This window comes from Idiotropiscis lumnitzeri, chromosome 18 (genome assembly GCF_059441095.1).
Source record: "Idiotropiscis lumnitzeri isolate Australia: NSW breed Sydney's pygmy pipehorse chromosome 18, RoL_Ilum_1.0, whole genome shotgun sequence".
Lineage (NCBI taxonomy): Eukaryota > Metazoa > Chordata > Actinopteri > Syngnathiformes > Syngnathidae > Idiotropiscis > Idiotropiscis lumnitzeri.
Window position 1 is genome coordinate 16,071,430 of NC_142408.1, and position 23,835 is coordinate 16,095,264.

Genomic DNA, 23,835 nt, shown 5'->3' on the forward strand with positions numbered 1-23,835 from the left:
CTTTTAGCGACTGCATCTCACTATCCATTGCATCACGCCATTGTTTTGCATTGGATGAGGTTATGGCTTCGCTGTATGTTACAGGTATGTTACACATTAACCGGTAACAGTAGTCAACACTGGTGAAAGTCTGATCATCAAATTCTTCACCACTTACATATTCATACCAATATTTTGGTTTCTTTCTCTCTCTGGAAGGATATCGTCTTTGTTGAGTTTCATCAGTCTGTGTTTGGTAACTCACTTCAGGTGCCATTTCTTTTTGTTCTGTTTCATCGTTTTGTGACTGGTTGTCCACATCAGGTGTCATTTTGGGTTCATGACCCTAAGTGACATTTGGGCTCACACTTATGGTTGGTCCCGATTGGTTTGCCCTTGGTTTGTTCTGTACCAGATCGTCATCATCACTAGTGAAAGTTTGTGTTTCTTGCTCTGCTACAGCTTTTGCTACAAACTTCACTAATCTGTGTTTTTGCACTTTTTCCCTGTCTGGATAGAACACCAGATAGGCAGGGCTATTTTTGTCATACCCAACAAATATTCCCTCCTCACACTTGGAGTCCAGTTTCTTTCTGTTCTGTATATAAGCAAAACATTTAGAACCAAACTTTTGCATCCTGGAGAGGTGAGGTCGTTTCCCCGTTAGCATTTCATAAACTGTCTGTTTTATTCTATTGTTGAAACATCTGTTTCTCACAATAGCTGCTGTCTGGACTGCATAGGTCCATAACATCTTAGGTAATCCACTCTCAATTAGCATGCATCTCGCCATGTCAAATAATGTGCACCAATTACGTTCAGCTGTGCCATTTTGATGTGGCGAATATGGTGCCGATGTTTCATGCTTGATGCTATTTTTAGTCAGCAAATTTTGATAGTTTTTACTTAGAAACTCTGTCCCATTGTCAGATCTGATGCATTTGATTTTGCCATATGGGGCCGAATCTGGCAAGAATTTCTCAGTTGCTGGTACTGTGTCACTCTTGTGTTTCATGAAATACACAAATATCGCACTGGAATAATCGTCAGTAAATGACAATGCAAAACAATGTCCGTCAATTGATTCAGGATCAATTGGTCCGGCTATGTCTGTGTGGATCATGTCAAGTACATTTTTAGCTCTGGCATCAGGTTCTCTATTTCTAGTTTGAATAAACCTTCCCTGAGTGCACACATCACATTGTAATGTTGCTTTGTCAATTTTACCCTAAATCACCATGCCATCAGCAACCTCTTGCAGCCTTTGAATATCATCATAATTGCAGTGACCCATGATCTCATGCCATGTCTGCATGTCACAACACCTTTTGCATTGGTCATCATTTTCTCCATTCACGGTGTTTAAATAATACATCCTGTCGTATTTGTGAATATTGAATTGTGTCCCATCCTTGTGTCGTAGAACATTATGTCCTTTCTTGAAGATGACTGTCGCACCACTGGATGTAGCAGCCTGTACAGAGAAGATATCTTGCGGAAAAGATGAAACAAATAACGCCTGTCGCAGTGTCACCTTGTGTCGTTCTCCGTTGTTGTCCATCAGGCAGACCTCCGCGTCTCCCCTGTGTTCTGCTACTCCTTTGCATCTTGTGCCATCAGCCAATTCCACGCAGTGTGTCTCGGCTTGAAAGCTGTCATTGAACGCTTTGAACTTCCCCAGATCGGTTATGATGTGTGAAGTGGCGCCCGTGTCGACCATCAGACCTGTTTTGTTGATGCTGCGCACCGGCTGGATATCTGTGTCGATGTCATTCAGGTGGAATGCGTAATCCTTGTCGTCTGTAACTTTTCGTGCGTTGTCCGACCGTCGTTTATGCCTGCAGTTTGAGTCGCGGTGCGTGGCGCTCTTGCACAAACTGCACCACTGCTTACGTTGACCTTCTTTAGCTTTATGTCCTTTACGGCCACATTTAAAACACTCAATTTTGGCACTTTCTCTTTTCGTACTTGGTCGTCCTCTGATTCTTGTCTTTTTAGATTTTTGTTGTTTTTCGTAGTCTCGTCTTGAAGTCAGCAAAAGTCATTGCTTCTTCAATTTGAGTTATGTGGACGTTGAATGGTTCAAATGATTCAGGCAGCCCATTTAATACCATTGCGATGAGCAATTCGTCATACAATATCTGACCAACTTTTCGAAGTGCTGTGATGACGGCTTCTGCCCGTATGATGTATTCACTGACACTTTCACTGTTAGATTTTCTGAGCGTGGTCAACGCTTTGTAGAGGCTAAGAATGCTTGCCAGTACCCGCATAATGCTTCCTCAATATTTGCAGTGCCTTTCGTCCATCATCTGCTGCATCATGCATTACCAGTGATAAACTGTTGTCATCCAAAAATTGTATCAGCTCTGCATATGCTTTGGCATTTTTCGCTTCAAAGACGGACGGCTCATCATCTTCATCATCTGTCTCATTTTCAGCAGGATTGTACAGAACCGCGTCTTTGAGCCCTTGTAGTTTTAAATGACCGAAAAACTTTGTCTCCCACAGTTCATAGTTTTTCTCATCCCCGTCAAAAACGAGTTTACTCCAGCGGCTACCCGTTTCAGTCGGCCGCCGGTTCATTGCATTAGCCATTGGCTTAGTCGCAGTTATGCTCACCAGACTCGCAGTACGTCGCGGCTTCTTTCTGGTGGTAGAGTCCAAAAATTCCTGATTTTGTCCTGGCTTCAGTCGGATCCTGGGCCCATAACCTGTTGGCAGAGTGGTACTACGCAGCAGTAGTATCGCGTCCAACTATTTTCAGGATCAGCAAACCAGAATTTCTGTATTGACAGAGGAATAACTACACACAACCTGTCTCGTCTGACAGTGTGTAAGAAGTGAAGATTTTATTCTGAGGCTACAAAGGATAAAAGGGATGAAAGGGGCGGCACATCATAAGCATGCATGTGACAAAGTATTACATCATAAACATATACGTAACAAAGTAAGGACTTTGAGAGCACATCTTTTACACGCTCGCTGCTGCCGCATTACCATAATGCATGATGCACAGCAGTGCCGCGAGGTCCTGATTGTTTTTGTATAAACTATTATTGTTATTATTATTATTAATAGGGCCCGAGCTGCGACCACTGCGAGGTCCTTGTTGTTGTAGAACAAAAAATGTTGATGTTTTATTATTTGTATTATGTGTAATATAAGCCGTAGCAACTCTTTTTTGGGAAAAAAAAAAAAAAGATATAGAAGTCGCACTAGGCTATAAGCCGCTGTTTTCTATGTTGGAAAAAAAAGTAGTTGTTTACTGCATGTACAGAACAATTTTGTACTGTGAATGCACATAAAGGTACATAAAAATATTCTTAAAGCAGTGCCTTTTAACACGGCAACAATTTTGGTAATTAAAACAGAACAGACCCAAGAGAGAAACAAAAATCTATATTTATATAGCATATTTTCTGAACTATGGAGTGCCCCTCTGAAAGAAAAATCCACAGAAAAGCTGCAGTGTTGTATTACGCATGGTTCCAAATCGAGGAAAAAAGTAGTCCGAAAAATACGGTACAGTGAAACCCCGGTTATCGCGGTTAATGGGGACAGAGACCACCCGCGAAGACTGAAAATCCGCGAAGTAGCGGCGCCCCTTAAAAAATGCTTAAAAAAACCCATACAGGTATACAGTATACCCCCCTGTATACAGTACACCATATAGAATACGGGTAGAGAGAGAGAGAGAGAGAGAGAGTGAAATTCATGTTATAACAAAAAAACCCCCAATTATTATTAAAACTTGTTATTTTTTTTATTCCCCAGCCATTATTTTTGTATTTATTCAATTACTTCTTTTTGTATTTATTTAATTACTTCGACTTTTACCTGCTGGTACGCCGTCCGGTGCGCTCTGTGAAATGAAAGGTGGCATTCTTCATTTATTTATTTATTCATTCATAACTGACAGCCTCGCGCTCCGCTCGTGTCCGGGCGGAAGAGGTGCTCCTCTTCGGCTTAATTGTCACGCACGCTGGACCTGCTCCCCCGAAGCGTGTCTCCGTTCGGTTGAACTCGGTTTCATTTCGCCCCGCTCGTGCCCCGAGCGGAAGGTGCTCCTCTTCAGCGTAATTGCCACGCACGCCGGCCGGCCTCCTCCGGAGCTCTCGTACGGTCCCGAACGGAGCGCAATGTCGCCCCGCTCGTGCCCGGGCGGAAGGTGCTCCTCTTCGGCTTAACTGCCACGCACGCCGGCCGGAGCTCTCGTACGGTCCCGAACGGAGCGAAATGTCTCCCCGCTCGTGCCCGGGCGGAAGGTGCTCCTCTTTGGCTTAATTGCCACACACGCCGGCCGGAGCTCTGGTACGGTCCGAACCACGCGAAACGTCGCCCCCGATCGTGCCCGGGGGAACGTGCTCTTCTCCGTCCAGTCTCCTCTTCGCCCACGCTCTTCTTCGGCTCACGCCGGCCGTCTAACCGCTCCAGCGCCCCGTCGTGCCGCTCGGCGAAACTACAATGCCCCCGCGGAGCGGAGCGAAAGGAGAGCCCCGATTGTGCCCGGGCAAAAAAGTTTTTAATTTTTGAATATTTTTTAGACCCGCGAAGCACTGAACCCGCGAAAGGTGAACCGCGAAGTAGCGGGTTTCACTGTACTTTATTTGTGATACAAATAGATTATATTTTCCGTTTTCAAAGCTTACTTCACACTTGGTCTTTAAAGTCATCATAAATCCAACAAAATGGCTTTTTAGGGCCTCCTAGAGTGGGAAAATAAAAAAATAATCCGGGTACATTTGATTTAGGCCAACCAAAATTGGCTGGCACATGTAGCTCCTCGAGACGCACAAAAAAGTCCATTACGGCCATAATAAACTGGAATTGAGTGTTTTAAATGTTTTTAATCTCTAAAGTAGGGCCATTTTAGCACATTTCCAGGGGTCAAACTTTTGCAGCCTGATCCTAGAGGATTCATCCGGTTGATTTCAAACTTCGGCTGTACCGTTTTAAGAACAGGGACAACAAATAGAGAGAATTCTTTTGAGTTTATCAAAGTTTGCGTTTAATATTTTATTTGCCACAAAGGAGGAAATAAATCCCTTGCACATATTCCATTAAAAAAATCCCAAACTTCACATATTTAAAGAGTCCTGACCTGAAGACATCTCCACTGTGTTCCAAATGATTATGCAAAATATACTTGAATTTTCATGAATAATTGATGCAAATGTGAGTCACTATAATTTTCAAGTCATCAACTATGAGCGTTTATTTCAAATTTCATTCAACAAATCTCAAAATTATAACAGTATTTTTACAAAGTCTGCTGTTCTAAATTATTAAATACAACAGTTGTACTAGCCACTCTACTAGTGGGCTAGTGAAGTATTGATTGCTTGTTTGTTTGGAATGGCTAGGTCTGACACGCTGGAGATTTGTTATCTGTTGTTGCTTGGCTGTGTCATTGATCAGAGAGTCCATTAGTGGTTTGCTACAAGGTGTTGTTTATTCATCAATCTTCCATCTTAAAACCACTCTAAACAATCCAAAGAGTCGACAAACTGCGTCAAAGCGGTCAAAACTTGTATGCCATTTTACTCAATCCCTGTCCGTTCTTTCTTTCTCTTTCCTTTTATACGGTCCATGACAGCGCCACACAATGCTCACCAAAAGTAACGCACAGGGTTCGAAGTTAACTTTAAAAACTGCTTGCCCATAGGGCAAGTGCCACTAAAATTTGCCTTGCCCGAGTGACCAAATTACTTGCCCAACTTGGGCAAGTGACAATTTTTTTTTCTCTTGCCCGAAGATTAAATTACCTTGCCCTGAGTGACTTTTTGTGTGACAAAGTGTCTAATTACAAATTGCATGAATGTTTTGTTCGGACAGTTCCTGCCTAGAAAGAATTAAAATACGTTACAATCATAAGGGTTGCTTATATAAAAATGTATCATGTATTAACACATTAATTCGGTGTCTGCTGACCCAGGATTATGTTATTCCTTCATGAGTTCTATGTTGCAGACGTTGCAGGCATTAAGAAACAGTCAATGAAGCATATGTCCGTAAGGAGCTGGCAGGTAGAACTGGACCAGATGCAATATTATTAATTTTTTATTCCTTACTCACAACTGAATTGTCTACTTAAAAATACAGTAATACCCCGGTTATCGCGGTTAATGGGGACCGAGACCACCCGCGAAAACTGAAAATCCGCGAAGTAGCGGCGCACCTTAAAAAAAAAATAAATAAAATAAAATACTTATATATACTTCGCACCTATATATATATATATATATATATATATATATATATATATATATATATATATATATATATATATATATATATATATATATATATATATATATATATATATATATATATATATATATATACGGGTAGAGAGAGTGAAATTCATGTTATAACAAAAAAAAAATATTATTAAAACTTATTTTTTTATTCCCCAGCCATTATTTTTGTATTTATTCAATTACCTCTTTTTGTACTTATTTATTTACTTCGACTTTTACCTGCTGGTACGCCGTCCGGTGTGCCCTGTGAAATGAAAGGTGGCATTTTTCATTTTTTTATTTATTCATTTATTCATTCATAACTGACAGCCTCGCGCTTCCCTCATGCCCGGGCGGAAGATGTTCCTCTTCGGCTTAACTACCACGCACGCCGGCCCGTCTCCTCCGGAGCTCTCGCACGGAGCGAAATGTCGCCCCGCTAGTGCCCGGGCGGAAGTTGTTCCTCTTCGGCTTAACTGCCACGCACGCCGGCCGGTCTCCTCCGGAGCTCTCGCACGGAGCGAAATGTCGCCCCGCTAGTGCCCGGGCGGAAGTTGTTCCTCTTCGGCTTAACTGCCACGCACGCCGGCCGGTCTCCTCCGGAGCTCTTGCCCGGAGCGAAATGTCGCCCTGCTAGTGCCCGGGCGGAAGTTGTTCCTCTTCGGCTTAACTGCCACGCATGCCGGCCGGTCTCCTCCGGAGCTCTCGCACGGAGCGAAATGTCGCCCCGCTAGTGCCCGGGCGGAAGTTGTTCCTCTTCGGCTTAACTGCCACGCACGCCGGCCGGTCTCCTCCGGAGCTCTCGCACGGAGCGAAATGTCGCCCGCTAGTGCCCGGGCGGAAGTTGTTCCTCTTCGGCTTAACTGCCACGCACGCCGGCCGGAGCTCTGGTACGGTCCGAACCGTGCGAAACTCGCCCCCGATAGTGCCGGAACGTGCTCTTCTCCGTCCACTCTCTTCTTCGTCCACTCTCCTCTTAGGCGCACGCCGGCCGTCTAACCGCTCCAGCGCCCCCTCGTGCCGCTCTGCGAAACTACAATGCCCCCGAATATTTTTTAGACCCGCGAAGCACTGAACCCGCGAAAGGTGAACCGCGAAGGAGCGGGATATTACTGTATGCGAGCTATTTTAGTCATGTCAGAGGAATCTGAAATGTTCGAATTTGAACGAACTCGTTGCCACTTGTAAACATGCGCAGAAAGATGCGCAGAAGGTAAGAAAACTTCCGGCTGTCAATTTTCGGCCGGAATATCATAGGTTTTCGTCGAAATTAAAGATATTTGGCTGCTTTAAAAAATGCTTGCCCGGTCGGGTAAGTTGCCCATAATTTGACCTTGCCCGTGGCCAAATTTCACTTGCCCCGGGCAATCGGGAAGCGGTTAACCGCGAACGATGACGCATGTACACGTTTGACACATATTTGGCGTCTACATGCTGACACCTAATTGGCATGGTTCACAAATATGGCAATTCCCACAAATGTTTCAAAAAAGAAAAGAGGGACTTGCAATTTTTAGAGCATTTTGAATAAATTAGATCCCACACACTTAACATCCATCCATCCATCCATTATCTACACCGCTTCTCCTCACTAGGGTTGCGGGGGGCGCTGGTGCCTATCCCAGCTATCTTCGGGCAGTAGGCGGGGGACACCCTGAATTGGTTGCCAGCCAATCGCAGGGCGCACATTGACGAACAACCATCCGCGCTCACACTCATACCTAGGGGCAATTTCGAGTGTCCAATCAGCCTGCGATGCATATTTTTGGAATGTGGGAGGAAACCGGAGTACCCCGAGGAAACCCACGCAGGCACGGGGAGAACATGCAAACTCCACACAGGATTGAACCGGTATTGAACCCACGACCGATGCTGTCTCTCACTGTGAGGCCATTGTGCTAACCAGTCGGCCACCGTGCCGCCCACACTAAACATAATTTGGAAATTGGTCTTTCAACTATATTGGATTTTGGTCTCAATTTCACGCCCGTCATGAGACCATGAGCATCTGCACTAACTTCCAAGACGCCCAAGTCATCGAGGTCATCCTTGTATATCTGGAGCTCAAAGCCTTTTTGATGACTTCGTCCCTTTGGCATCTCCTCATCCATGGGACACACATACTCCTAATTCTCCTCATGTCTTTTCTTCCCCTGACTGCCAAAAATACCATATTTCCACGGCCAAAAAACACGCAGTATCACAGTATGCACACAGTAGTCTCAGACTTCAACCAGCAGGGCTTGCTAACAAGCACTCTGAAATGCTCAATGGGGCATCAGGCCCGTTGCTCGAGTGAATAGCATCTGTACAGATTTATGGGTCTCAGTCATTACACAAGGCGTGTCGCAGTACATGGCGTCTTGTTTGTTTTGGGGAAGATTTGGGACTTTAAAGTGTGCCTTATGGTCGTGAAAATATCAGGAATCAGAAATCCCTTTATTGTCATTGTACAGTGTGCTACAAGATTAGAGAGCTCCCCTCTCCAGTGCAATACAACAATAATTTAATTAAATATATAAATTAGATAAATAAAATAATAAATAATGAGATGGTAAATAATACGGAATTGGATAAATAAAAACACATTACGTCGCTGTTCTGCAAGGTAAGGGTGGTTGTGTGCGTGTGTGAGAGTTCAGAATGGAGATGGCTCCTGGAATTAAACTGTTTTTCGGTCTATTCGTCTTGCATTTGATGCACCTGTAGCGCCTGCCAGAGTGCAACAGGTCGAACAGGTGTGAGTTCTGTAGATGTCCGACAGGGAGGGGAGTGGGCAGCATAGAATTCTCTGCGCCGTTTTGACTGTCCTCTGGAGCCTCACTTGGTCTGCCTCAGTGCAGCCGCTGTACCAGGTGGAGACACAGTCGGTCAGCAGGCTCTCGATGGACGAGTGGTAGAAGGCCAGCAGCAGCTTCTTGTCCAGGTTAAATTTCCTGAGGACCATCAGGAAATGCAGACGCTGGTGGACCTTCTTTACCACTGCTGTGGTGTTGTGTGTCCAGAAGAGTTCATCGGAGATCCGTACTCCCAGGAACTTGAATGTGTGGATCCTCTCCACTCATTCACCTCTGATGTAGGGGGTTGGGGGGGCACAGTCTTGTTCCTCCTAAAGTCGATGACGATCTCCTTTGTTTTTGCAATGTTGAGTTGCAGTCTGTTGTCCTCACGCCAAGCCGTTAGTGTTAGGTTGAAGATATATTTTATCCCATATTTTACTCTATTAGTATTGCAAAAGAATTGTTCCACAGCGTGACCTATGTTTGACCATATGGGATGAGAAGACTTCACAGAGAAGCGGATGCCTGAAGACTGGATCAACGTCTGCAACATCAAATGAGGTGCCGAGACACACCTCTGAAACAAAAGGATTGAGACTTTAGTACCAGAGCACTAAAAGGGCATATCTGCCTTTTCAATCAGTGGATGACTGCCATTGATGTCTGTCTTTCCTCTTGTGTCTGAGATGTTTACATGTTCCTGCTGGTGCTCCCCCCTTCATCCCTTAGTGCAAATACATTGTATTGTTAGGGACTTCCCTAATAAAATAGAGGGCTCAGCGGAGTGTGCGCCAGAACGAAGTTGGAGATGTAACTGAGCACACCTCCGTTCGTTCTCCTCGCGAGTAAAAGATCAACTCTTGTCTTCCTTCCATTCATTTAGCCTATGTTCAGTGAATGCTTAGGTGATTGAACCTGACATTATTTTGGTCCTTCAAGCGGGAAGCCAAGATACCTAAGGATTCCAGCGGGTGTGGTGAACTCCAGAAAGACCATGGCCATGGCAGGCTCACTAGAGAGAGCCTAAAAATCCTTTTCCAGGACTGGACCTCACCCCACCAGCCGGGATCTGACGGTTGACGGCGATCCAATGGAGGGAAGACAACAGTAGTGAGATCATTTTTTTTTAGGGGGGAAGTGAGTGACTGGAGGTCATTGCGCGTTAAGAATAAATAAGTGTTAAGAATAAATAAATGAGTGTTAAGAATAAATAAATAAAAATAAAACATTAAAAAAAAAAAGTGAAGAAAGACATGAAGTAGAGATGAAATAAGAAAAGAGAAAGAAAGAAAGATAGAGAAAAGAGAAAGAATTTGTGTATAGAGTTAGAAATCCTGTGCATACTAGTCGATGGCAGGTCCATGAAGGATAGTGGAGTGAAAAATGAAAAAAAAATTACCTGTGAATACTAAGTCAATGGCAGGTACAGTGAACCCCCGCTACTTCGCGGTTCACCTTTCGCGGGTTCAGTGCTTCGCGGGTCTAAAAAATATTCGGGGGCATTGTAGTTTCGCCGAGCGGCACGACGGGGCGCTGGAGCGGTTAGACGGCCGGCGTGCGCCGAAGAGGAGAGTGGACGAAGAAGAGCAGGTTACCCCGGACACGATTGGTGGCGACGGACACGATCGGGGGCGACGTTTCGCACGGTTCGGACCGTACCCGAGCTGCGGCCGGCGTGCGTGGCAGTTAAGCCGAAGAGAAACAACTTCCGCCCGGGCACTCGCGCGGCGACATTTTGCTTCGTTCGGGACCGTGCGTGAGCTCCGAAGGAGACCGGCCGGCGTGTGTGGCTGTCAAGCCGAAGAGAAACAACTTCCGCCCGGGCACTCGCGCGGCGACATTTTGCTTCGTTCGGGACCGTGCGTGAGCTCCGAAGGAGACCGGCCGGCGTGTGTGGCTGTCAAGCCGAAGAGAAACAACTTCCGCCCGGGCACTCGCGCGGCGACATTTTGCTTCGTTCGGGACCGTGCGTGAGCTCCGAAGGAGACCGGCCGGCGTGCGTGGTAGTTAAGCCGAATAGGAGCACCTTCCGCCCGGGTACCGGCGGAGCGCGAGGCTGTCAGTTATGAATGAATAAATGAATAAATAAATAAATGAAGAATGCCACCTTTCATTTCACTGTCATGATCCGTGCCTGTCATGCCGCGTGTGTTTTTGTTTTTTCAGCTGTGTGGGCGTTCCTCCAGCGATCGTCTCGCGCCATGCCGTCAGCTGCTGCGAGACGCGCTGATTACACTGACTATATTGTGATTATAATAAATATCTTTGTATCGCCACCTTTTTTCCCGGGTCTGCGTTTGGAGAGTCCTGTTCAATCCTCCAGTTCTGCTGGAGGATCATAACATTCACAGGGCACACCGGACGGCGTACCAGCAGGTAAAAGTCGAAGTAATTAAATAAATACAAAAAGAAGTAATTGAATAAATACAAAAATAATGGCTGGGGAATAAAAAAATAATAAGTTTTAATAATAATTAGTTTTTTTGTTATAACATGAATTTCACTCTCTCTCTCTCTACCAGTGTATTTCTTTTTTTTAAGCATTTTTGAAGGTGTGCCGCTACTTTGCACCTATATATATATATATATATATATATATATATATATATATATATATATATATATATATATATATATATATATATATATATATATAGGTGCGAAGTGTATATATATATATATTCACTGTGTTTTTTTTTTTGTTTTTTTTTTTTTTTGAAGGTGCGACGCTACTTCGCGGATTTTCAGTTTTCGCGGGTGGTCTCGGTCCCCATTAACCGCGATAACCGGGGGTTCACTGTATATGAAGGACGGCGGAGTCCGAGAAATTCCGTGGACGGCGGAGTCCTGTGTACACTTAAATTCCGTGGAGAAAGTAGGACGGCGGTGTCCTGTGTACACTTAAATTCCGTGTGTGAATGTTTGCGCAAACCGTATGTAAAACCCTGTGTGAAGTGAGTGAGTGAATGGTGTGATTGGGGATTACAAATACCACTTGGTATTTTATCCCATGTAATACAGTAGGATTATAAACAGCAGACTGTTGTGGATGTAATAGACAAGAATTCTCCACCTGAAAAGGTTGAAGTGAGAATTACCACAACAGGTAATTTGAGTTGCTGTCCTACTGATGAGAAACCAGTTTTAGAACACCCTAGGTGTTGACAAACTGGTCCAAATTTTCTAAAATGGGGATATTAGGTAATAAAACAAAACCCAGGGATATGCTGCAGTGTAAAGATTGGAAGTTCATCGAAAAACAGGATCCTGATAAAATTCAGTATTTAGACAAATGGATAGCTGAACATGGCTTTAATGGTCAGTTAAATACACAAAAAAAAATAGCCGCATTGCAGGAATCTATCATAGGAAAGATAAAGAAAGACCCCAAAAAGATGAAGAAAAATGGCTTTGAGGAAACAGAATATTGGATGAGAGTAGCCTCAAAAAGAAAGGAGGGAGTCAAGAGACAAAAAGCTAAAATGGAATCAATGATTAGTAACTAACGAAGGCCTACTTTTGAGTGATGAGATCCTATTGAGGAAACATTTGGATCACTGAGCTGGTTGCATGAATTGAAATTAGTTTTACTTTTACAGAAAAATAAGAGCCCAAGTTGTGGGGATGTGATTAATTTACAGAAAAAGATTAGTTGAATTGAAGGACTTATTATTGGCCAAAGATAAAGATAGATTGTGTTGCTGTTATTAATAACATGTTATTATTGTTTGTAGCTGTTCAGTGTTGAGAACTGTGTGTGTGTCATTTTGTGGGCCCGTGTATACATTTGTGTGTTTGTGTGTCAAAATGTTAGGAAGAGTGATAAAAGTGGTTGCAATTGTGCTAAAAGGATTGATGAAGTAGAGCTAAAATGGGTATAGGTGTAATCGTAAATCATGAGTGTGCTGTAACAAAGAGTTCACAGCTCTTTGAAGTTAGATGCTTGTTCCCAAGTAGGGGGAGGAAGTCAGAGAGAGAGTTTGGTGATTGAAGAAGGTGTGACTTGAACAAATGAATAAGGATAAGAATTAGGTTCTGCTGTAAGGATGAATTGAAGAAATAAATATTTTATGTTTCATACTTCAGTTGATGATCTTTCTATTAAGTTATACCAGTAATTGGAATGAAATTCACAGATAGAAATGACACAGGAAATGAGATGGTAATTTGATAAGAAGGGCCAGTATTTACATTAAAGCAGAGAATAAATTAGAGACAACAAATAACATTGTGTACTTGTTCACTTTGAGGTACACCTGGTTGAAGTAAAATGAGTCACAAAGTTATAAAAAATAGGAAATAAAATAAAATTAAGATGTTTAAGCTTAACAAATTATTGCAAAATCTGAGTTCCAAATTCTGCGGAAATTACTGCTGTAAGATTAAGATAAAGATGGTCTTTTATTAGTCCCACAATCTGGAAATTGCAGAAACAAGTGCAACCATAGTTTTGTTCCATCCACTGGTTTTGAGAGTACCACGTGCGGTTTCTGCATTGCTTTTGCAGATGAACATGACGTTTTTGTCACCAGCGGGACATTTATAGTGTATGAATACATTGTTATCGTAACCACATCTGATTATAGAGAGATGTACAACATTAAACTCGGCTATGTCGTTATTATGTCAGGAGGATGGTACAAAACTAGATTATTAGGAGTTAGTAGAAAAAAGTAACCAAAAGTAAAGGCATCAAAAAGATTCGCCTTCAGAAAACAGAGAAGTACTATTTGTAGATGGCTCATCTGTGAGAAATAAATAAAATAAATAAATAAAATACTGTAGTTGTAACAAATGACACTGAAAAACTCAGCTCATGCAGCAAAATTAGTAACTTTAACAAAAGCGTGTGAACTAAAGAGAGTAAATTGTGTTACTATTTACACATATAGTCATTTTAAAATGTGCGGCACATACATCGCGCACGGACAGTGTGTCCCTCAGGAATGCATTTGCAGACAAAATGGCTAAAGCGGCAGTCGCGGGCCAGACACATACGTTAGTACTAGAAGATAACACAAATTTGGATAACGACACATGATGAAACGAGCGACAACAAAGTCCCAAAGTTAGGCAAAGGCTTTGGAGGAAAATGGCGTAACATCGCTACGTGATCTGTGTATGACCAAACAATAATCTTTACAAATGGGCTGCTATATTGAGTCATGGGATAACACATGTCTCAACAGGGGAAATGGTGCATCAGATATTACGTTATTATACGGCTTACGGCTTTAATGCTTATTCGGAACATTTTGTAGGGCATGTTTAACGTGTGCGAAACACAATGCACAAGGTAATTTGAGTCCACGCAGAGGACGCTTTCCTACACCACAATATCCATTTCAAATTATTCATATGGACTCATTTGAACTAAACCAAAGTAAAAAAAAAAAAAAAAGAAAATAAATGTTTGGTCATCATAGATGTGAATTCGAAATTGTTAGAACTCTTTCTAACCAACAAATCCAGATGCATTGACAGTGGCAAAAGTACTTTGTAAGGATATCATTCCAAGATATGGTATTCCTGAAAATAATTAACAGTGATAATGGTACCCATTTTGTTAACTAACTTGTGAAAGAGATAGGAATGATGTTTCACATTGATTTAAAGGATAATTGTGTTTACCACCCTCAAAGCTCTGGATTGGTGAAAAGAATGAACGAAAAAAAAAAAGGTGAAAAAGCTTTGCATTGAGAAAACAGGGAGGAAGTGGACACAGTGTATGGAAATTAGTAAAACTGTTTGTAAAAACGACAAGTACTGTGACTTTCCATTGAATGTTATGCAAGTCGCCTCTCTGTCCACTTTTAAACCTCATTTGAAGATGAATATTTGGGCCTTTGATTCAACATGAGACTGTTGCTGTTCTGTTGTTTTTCTGGTATCTACTGTATATGTGTTTATGTGAGTTAATTTGAGTTATCTACAGAGAGTTGCATTGTATTTTATTTCATTGTATTTAGGACTGAGACGTTGTAAAACATTGTTTGGTAGGCCTTGCAGAATACCTCAAATTTAAGAACAAATGGGAAATAGATGTTGAAGCAACTTTAGCTGACCATATGTGAAAAGTGTTAGGAAAACAAAAGACAGGCGCAAATTTAGAGTGATAGGGATCTTCCTGTCTCCCAGCAGGGCACTAAACTAGTGAAGCCAGGAGACTGGATGCTTGAAAGAAGTTTGAAGATAAGACAATTGTAATTACCCAAGGGGGATGCCATGTTAAGTTTTATTGACAGCTCTCACAGCTGTAAAGATGGTAGAAGAGTCAACATTGGTACATTTGACACGTAAAAAGGTAATTTTGGTTGGAATCTCCTACAAAGGAGATGAGCGGAAGTCTGATGATAGGGTGGTCTTATTTCATAAGACACCAGACTAAGTAGAGGGGATATTTCAGACAAAATGACCCTGAAGTGGTTAAAAGCAGCTGTTCTATGTTGGATGTATACAATGTTATTCTGATATTTTTGTTGTTGTGTCATATGTGGGAACGATCCAGAGTTACATAAGCAAACTATGATGTGACTATAGTAGAATACCAACAGTAAGAGTCCCAAATTACTAATCAAAATGGATTTGCAAACACCAAGTGTCAGGGTTCGCCTTACGGCGAGGAGGAGGTGGACCCAAAAGGCGAGGAGGCAGAGAGGTGAGTAGCGTGAAGGGAATTTATTGAAGGGATCGAACATGGAAACAACGGGGCAGGATACAAAACAACCAGGGCAAAGTGAACACGACTAACTGGGACAAGGATAAAGGGCATGAACGAGAGCGGGGGCGTGAATCAGAGCAGGAACGAGAATCAGAGCAGGAACGAGAATCAGAGCAGGAACGAGAATCAGAGCAGGAACGAGAACATGAACGTGCACAAAACGTGGTCGTGGCAGTACGTAAGTTGCGGTAATGGCCCGACACTGGGTTGAGAGCATGGAAGGCATAAGTAGTCCGGTAATCAGGGGAGCAGATGGGGAGCAGGTGTGTGATCGTTGATGAGGAGCAGGTGCGTGGCTGGTGAGGGCGAGGTGCTGAGGGGAAACGCCCCTGCTCAGCTGATCAAAACAAACAGGACAAGGCACATGGCAGGAAGGAGGGGAGAAAATAACAACAAAAACAATAACAAAAACCGCATGCATACGAAACAATAACAAAAGGCTGTCATGCCCGACGCGGATCATGACAGTACCCCCCCCTCAAGGGACGGATTCCAGACGTCCCAAAAACAAATAAACAAAAGTAACCCCATGTCCAAAAACGCGGGTGGGCGGAAGGGGTCGGGAGGTGGGACCACCACCCCGATACGAGGCCGGTCTGGCGGATGTCCGGGAGGCCAGACCAGCGAGTCCTTTCGTGGTCCTTCGGGCGGCCGTCCGGGTGGCCAGCCCTGCAAGAACCGCAGTGGCCATTCCGGCGGGCGTGCAGGTGGCCAGACCAATAAGTCCAGTCGTGGCCCTTCAGGCGGGCGTCCGGGGGGACCCGAACGCCGCATGGCGTTGGCTGACGGGGCTGAGACGAGAAGCGACGGGGGGACCCCGGGAGCAGCAGAGGCAGGAGCTTGGAGGGGTGACGAACCAGATGCAGCCGGGACCGGAACGCGGAGCGGGGGCGAGTCGTCGAGTGTCGCCGAGGCCGGAACGTGGGGCGGCGGCTGGTCGTCGAACCCCGCCGAGGCCGGAACGTGGGGCGGCGGCTGGTCGACGAGCCCCGCCGCGACGGGAACGTGGAGCGGCGGCTGGTCATCGAGCGTCGCCGAGACCGGAACGTGGAGCGGCGGCTGGTCGTCGAACACCGCCGAGACCGGAACGTGGAGCGGCGGCTGGTCGTCGAGCTCCGCCGAGACCGGAACGTGGGGCGGCGGCTGGTCGTCGAGCCTTGCTGAGACAGGAACGTGGCGCGGCGGCTGGTTGTCGAACGTCGCCGAGACAGGAACGTGGAGCGGCGGCTGTTCGTCGAGCGTCGCCGAGACAGGGACATGGGGCGGCGGCTGGTCGTCGAGCGTCGCCGAGACAGGAACGTGGAGCGTCGGCTGGTCGTCGAGCCCGGCCGAGTCAGGAACGTGAAGCGGCGGCTGGTCGTCGAACCCCGCCGAGACAGGAGCGTGAAGCGGCGGTGGGTCGTCGTCCACCGCCGAGGCAGGAACCAGGAGCGACCGTGGGTCGTCGAGCGCTGCCGGGACCAAGGCGAGCAGTGGCGACGGGTCGTCGGATGCTGCCGAGGCCAGAGCGGGGCGCGATGGTGGGTCGTCGTGCGTCGCCGAGGCTGAGGCGTGACGCGGCGGCGGACCGTCGTCCATCGCGGGCACCGGAACCGGGAGCGGCGGCGCTTCGTCAGGCGCAGCTGAGGCAGATACGGCAGGCGGCTGCTCGTCGTGCACCACGGATGCAGGGACCGGGGGTGACGGCTGCGGGCCGTGTTCGGCCGAAACGTGAGCTTGGGGCGGAAGCAAGGCGTGCCCCACTGGAACATGGACTTGGGACGGACGCACAACGTGCTCCGCCTGAACGTGAGCTTGGGACGGACGCACCGCGTGCTCCGCCTGAACGTGAACTTGGGTCGGGAGCAGGGTGTGCTCCCCCTGAACATGGACTTGGGACGGACGCACAACGTGCTCCGCCTGAACGTGAACCTGGGACGGACGCACGACGTGCTCCGCCTGAACGTGAACCTGGGACGGACGCACAACGTGCTCCGCCTGAACGTGAACCTGGGACGGACGCACAACGTGCTCCGCCTGAACTTGAACTGGGGACGGACGCACAATGTGCTCTGCCCGAACTTGAACTGGGGACGGACGCACAACGTGCTCCGCTGGATCGGGAGCTGGGGTCGCAAGCGAGGCGCCGGGACGGGATTCGGCCGCCGACGGGGAGCCGGTACGGGGCTCAGCGGCTGGCGGGGAGTCGGGACACGGCTCATCAGCTGGCGGGGAACCGGGACAGGGGTCAGCAGCTGGCGGGGAGCCGGGACAGGGCTCTGCAACTGGCGGGGAGCCCGTACAGGGCTCAGCAGCTGGCGTGGAGCCGAGAGTGGGCTCAGCAGCTGGCGGGGAGCCGGGACTGGGCTCAGCAGCTGGCGGGGAGCCGGAACGGGGCTCGGCCGCTTTCGGGGAGCCGGAACGGTGCTCGGCCGCTTTCGGGGAGCCGGAACGGGACTGTGGAGGCTGCGGCTGACGTGGAGGCGGCATGGTCTGCGCAGTGTGGGCTGCGTTGGTCACTGCTGCTGGCGTGGGGGCGACATCGGGCCGGGCGCAGCAGTCGATCCGGACACAGCCGAACCTGGGGCCCTGATCCCTATCAGCATGCCGCCATAGGGAATCAGGGGAACGGGGAACACGAGGGACCGTGACTACTGGTGCTGGTGATCGTGAGCCGTGAGACGCAAGGGGGACGTGACAAGGCGTGGGGACCGACGGTGGACGAGGTGCGCGGCGTGAATGTGGCTTACGTAACTTGGGGCGTGAGGCGCGCGAGGTAGAGTGAGAGGAGGTCTCGAAGAACTCGAACGAAAAGGGTGTCAGGAATTGCTCGGAGGAAGGAAGGGAACTGGTCCTAACTGAGCCCGGGTTGCGCTGGGCGTCTAACAGGGCGTAGATGTACTCGGCATCGTCCTCGTGATCCGAGTCAACCAAAATGTGCGGGGCATAGTGCTCGGAATCATCGATGGGGTCGGCAATTAGCAGGAAGTCAGTGGGTGAGGGGGCATGGTGCTCAAAATCGTGGTCGTGACCCGAGTCGACCCCCACGTGAGGGGCATAGTGCTCAAAACATTCTGTTAACTCATAATCAAAAAATGCGTGAGGAGGTGAATCGGCCTTGCGGTCAAAATTGTCGTCATAATCGGGATCTATGATAAGGTGGGGAGGAATGACGGGTAAGAAGTCGAGGGCGTTACCGTAAAACGAAGGCGAGGTAAGGGGCTGGTCGGCAGGCTGATGAGGGCGGTTGTCTGTGCGGCGGTGTCCGTGACGCCGCCGCGAGCTCCTCGCTGGGTCCTTCTTTTTTGGTCGGGTCATTCTGTCAGGGTTCGCCTTACGGCGAGGAGGAGGTGGACCCAAAAGGCGAGGAGGCAGAGAGGTGAGTAGCGTGAAGGGAATTTATTGAAGGGATCGAACATGGACAAACAACGGGGCAGGATACAAAACAACCAGGGCAAAGTGAACACGACTAACTGGGACAAGGATAAAGGGCATGAACGAGAGCGGGGGCGTGAATCAGAGCAGGAACGAGAATCAGAGCAGGAATGAGAATCAGAGCAGGAACGAGAATCAGAGCAGGAACGAGAACATGAACGTGCACAAAACGTGGTCGTGGCAGTACGTAAGTTGCGGTAATGACCCGACACTGGGTTGAGAGCATGGAAGGCATAAGTAGTCCGGTAATCAGGGGAGCAGATGGGGAGCAGGTGTGTGATCGTTGATGAGGAGCAGGTGCGTGGCTGGTGAGGGCGAGGTGCTGAGGGGAAACGCCCCTGCTCAGCTGATCAAAACAAACAGGACAAGGCACATGGCAGGAAGGAGGGGAGAAAATAACAACAAAAACAATAACAAAAACCGCATGCATACGAAACAATAACAAAAGGCTGTCATGCCCGACGCGGATCATGACACCAAGCAGATAATTGAAAAAAAAAAAAAAAGTTATGAGACATATTTGTGGAGCTTGGACGACATGTTTATAGCTTTGATTTGAGTTGGAACTCTCTAAGTAATACTCAAGTGGGCAACTATTGGTCCACAGAACAAAGTTACAGGAGAAAGTATATACTTTCATGAAAAGATAGCAATTGGACAACGAGATATCCAAAATAAGCAAACGGAATTGTGTTAATTGATATTATATTAATGCTTATCTTGATAATACATGGATGGATCGGGTCAGCGTGTATCCTGTGACTAGAGTTGATGTAGATGAACATGTTTTCTATAATAGTTGAAAATTTAAATTGCATTAATGTTGCTGACAGAGCTAAGCGGTTAGGAATTTTTTCACCACCACTGTGTCTGGTTTTGATAGTGGTTGAAATAAACTTCAATCCACTATCAAGAGGGGAAATCTGGTGGTGGTGTGGATATGATAGATCATTTGATAAATCACCCAAGAATGAAACAGGTTTTTAGACTTAGTGCATATCTGTATGTGTTTTTCATAACTAGGCCCTGCTTATAAATTATTGGTAGTTTCTGGAGAGTGCCATTTCTCAAAATGTACTTGATTAAATGGTATGTTTTATATTGTTTGTGTATAAACTGTGTGAACTCTCCAATGTCATGACAGGACATCGGAGACGTTAAAAAGAGAAAGCAGAGCATCATGGCCAAAAATGATTCAACATACATGGAAGCCATCGGTGTTCTCCTTAGTGTAAGTAAGTAATTGTAAATTAACAGATCAAGTAACAGGATTTGAGTCCTGGAACTAAGAACGAAGAACGCAGACAGGTCAACTGCATCATCACAACGTGCAAAAATTAGGTAATTGGACGCAAAGTGGGTTTGAAACTGTGCATGAACGGCTATCAGCCAGCCAATCCCTTATGGCATTCCGGAACAGGATGGCTGTATTGTTGGATGAGAGAGGTGGTGTTTGTGCTATGTTCGGGGAACAATGTTGCACATTTATTCCCAACAACACAGCGGTGGGTGGTAGTCTAACCAGGGCCATAGAGGTCTCAGGACTCTTAATGGTAAAATGAAAGGACAACTGGTCTTGACGCCACCATGTGAAGTTCCTGGATGAATGCCTTTGCACAATACAGAGCCCTAGTGTCCTCAATTTGGTATCAATCGCAGTTTTTGCAGCATTCTTGACCTTGTGAGGATGCTGTTGTATTCGTGTATGCGTTCTCTGATTAACAGATTGATAATCACAGCAAAATCGCCCATGGAGAACCGGATGGCTCGAATGTATCATTTGCTTGGCCCTGATCAAGAAGGTAATGGCAATGATGAAAATAATTATATGGTTTATGACCAACCTGAATTGTTTCCAGACCCTGGGAACTGCGAATAATTAACATTGCCTCTGAGTGTAAATGTATTTCTTTTCATAAATATGATCTTACAGTCAAAAAATCTCACTGAAGTGACTGACGTATGGTGATGTGAGAATTTGAGTAAATATGTGATAAACAGGAGGGAAATGTTAGGTTGAAGATATATTTTATCCCATATTTTACTCTATTAGTATTGCAAAAGAATTGTTCCACAGCGTGACCTATGTTTGACCATATGGGATGAGAAGACTTCACAGAGAAGCGGATGCCTGAAGACTGGATCAACGTCTGCAACATCAAATGAGGTGCCGAGACACACCTCTGAAACAAAAGGACTGAGACTTTAGTACCAGAGCACTAAAAGGGCATATCTGCCTTTTCAATCAGTGGATGACTGCCATTGATGTCTGTCTTTCCTCTTGTGTCTGAGATGTTTACATGTTCCTGCTGGTGCTCCCCCCTTCATCCCATAGTGCAAATACATTGTATTGTTAGGGACTTCCCTAATAAAATAGAGGGCTCAGCGGAGTGTGCGCCAGAACGAAGTTGGAGATGTAACTGAGCACACCTCCGTTCGTTCTCCTCGCGAGTAAAAGATCAACTCTTGTCTTCCTTCCATTCATTTTGCCTATGTTCAGTGAATACTTAGGTGATTGAACCTGACCGTTAGTCTCTGGACCTCCTCCCTGTAGGCTGTCTCGTCACTTTTCGAGATCAGACCGACCACTGTCGTATCGTCAGCAAATTTGATGACGGTGGTGTTAACGTGGGCTGCGCTGCCGTCATAGGTCTAGAGGGCGTATAGGAGAGGGCTCAGCACGCATCTTTGAGGGGAACCGGTGCTCAGCGTTCGGGTGGAGGACGTGTAGGGGCCGAGCAACACAGTCTGGGGTCTGTTGGTCAGAAAGTCCTTAATCCAGATGCGTGTGAGGGCAGGGAGGCCGAGAATGTCCAGTACCAAATGACAGTTTCCTTGCCTTGATCCTGGTGGTTGCAGTCAGCAGAGTTCAGTCTAGCCTTCCCAGACACTCCTGTTTGAGCTGCTGGGCCTCCGAACCAATGAGCAGGTTGAAATGTGTGGCCAAGTGGCGACACAGCAGAGTCTTGTTAGGTGGCGAGTAAATGTTCTATTTCAGTACCATGGTCTCCATGCTAAACCTTGGCTCTAGCACTGTTAAACCCCCATCCAGCCTGTTGCCTCTCAGGTTGGGAGCGTATCCAGCCAGGTGGGCAGAGCGCAGCCACTTTATGACCCTGTAGTTCAGAGGTATTCAATTAAAAGTCACAGAGGTCCATGACTAAAATTTCTTCCAATTAGAAGGTCCGAACCAAAGTCCAACTTCCCCTGTCTAGCCTATGTTCACATTTTTATATAGTTTCAATATTTAGTCATTTTCAACAGAGCACACTTATATACTAAATATTTAGCAATGTTCCCATTAAACACCTTTGCCAATCAAACAAATATAAGGCGTTTATTTCACATTCAAGATAATGTGGCTCCAGGAACTTAAGGGGACCACTTCCAGAAAAAAAACAGTAAAATATCTCCGGCAGAAATATATCAAGTGCTAAGCATTGAGTTAACATCTTTTACCTTTGTTTTCTTAAATCAAAGAGTTAACATCCTTAAAAAAAAACGGAAAGCCTAATTATCCAAGTAAAACAGGTCAACATGTTCAGTACACAATCAATAAAAATGGCTGTCCTCATGAAAAACTAATTCAAAATGAGCTTTGACACCAACTTTTCTTTTGAATATTTTTTTAACTTCTCTTAATGAGTGACTGCCCTGCCAGTGACTTAAATCTGGGTTGGAACGGAGTCAGGGCCATTGGGATTTGGTAGATTATTTCAAACATCTGCGCTTTGTGTTTTCCTTTAAATAATGTTTGTTCATCCGCATTTAAGCACTCCTTCACAACTTCCCCATCACTGAATGTTTTTTATGTTTCCCCAAAATCCATGATACTTTTAGTGAACATTCGTTTGCATGCCGCTGGGCTGTAAACGAAAATGTAAAAATCTGTTATACTGCACTCGAAGTTTGATGTTTTTGCCTGCGCTCACCTCATACTTCAGCGGATAACTGCACAAAAGGGCGGTGCTTTGTTTCGTAGTGGCGCTTCACAATGTTGCGACGGTTTTGGAGCATATGATGCACACTGGTTTTGAATCGGCTGCAGCCAGAACGAAACTAAATTTCTCCGTCCATTCATTTAAAACAACACGCATTGACCTTGCTAACTCTTTAGCAAGGCATACAGTCAGCAGCACTCTCTTCCGGTTTGCTGCGCAATTGGCAGTGGATCGTAAACAAAAGATTTGATTGGCTCAAATCAGTGACGCCTTTTCCGTATTAACTAGAATTGCAGCGTCAACGTTTGTGAATGCGCCCTGAAAAAAATTCATCATAGATTGGCCATGGGTCCGGTCCGAACCATCTGTCGGTCCGGATCCGGACCGCGGTCTGCCATTTGGTGATGCCTGCTGTAGTTGGTCCACTGGGAAATCTCTGCAGGGGAAATATTGTTATTTTCCTCTAAGCCAACAGCCTGCTGAGCCAGCTGCTGCTTCTTACGGTGGAGTGGGTGTTCAATGCTCCGCTCCCTCTCCAGGTCCAATTGGGAAGCCTGTCCTGAGGAGATCCACACAAGTACAATGTTCACATAAAGACCAAGGCTTTGCTCTTGTAGCCATTCCCACACCTGTTCTGTTGACCAGCGTGCAATGCGAGCGTCCTCGTCATTGTTGACTTGCTGGATGGAAATCACGGGACCAATCCTGTATCGCTCGCACTCCGCCCCTCCTACAATCTCCAACTGGCGGGTTGTCAT

At 46.0% G+C, this 23,835-nt stretch overlaps 1 protein-coding gene across 5 annotated transcripts in view; it reads left to right on the forward strand.

Moving 5' to 3' along the window:
• The window catches only part of mapkap1 (MAPK associated protein 1), a 141,772-nt gene that overhangs the window by 3,304 nt on the left and 114,633 nt on the right, over positions 1-23,835 (forward strand). The gene's annotated exons all lie outside the window — the stretch shown is intronic.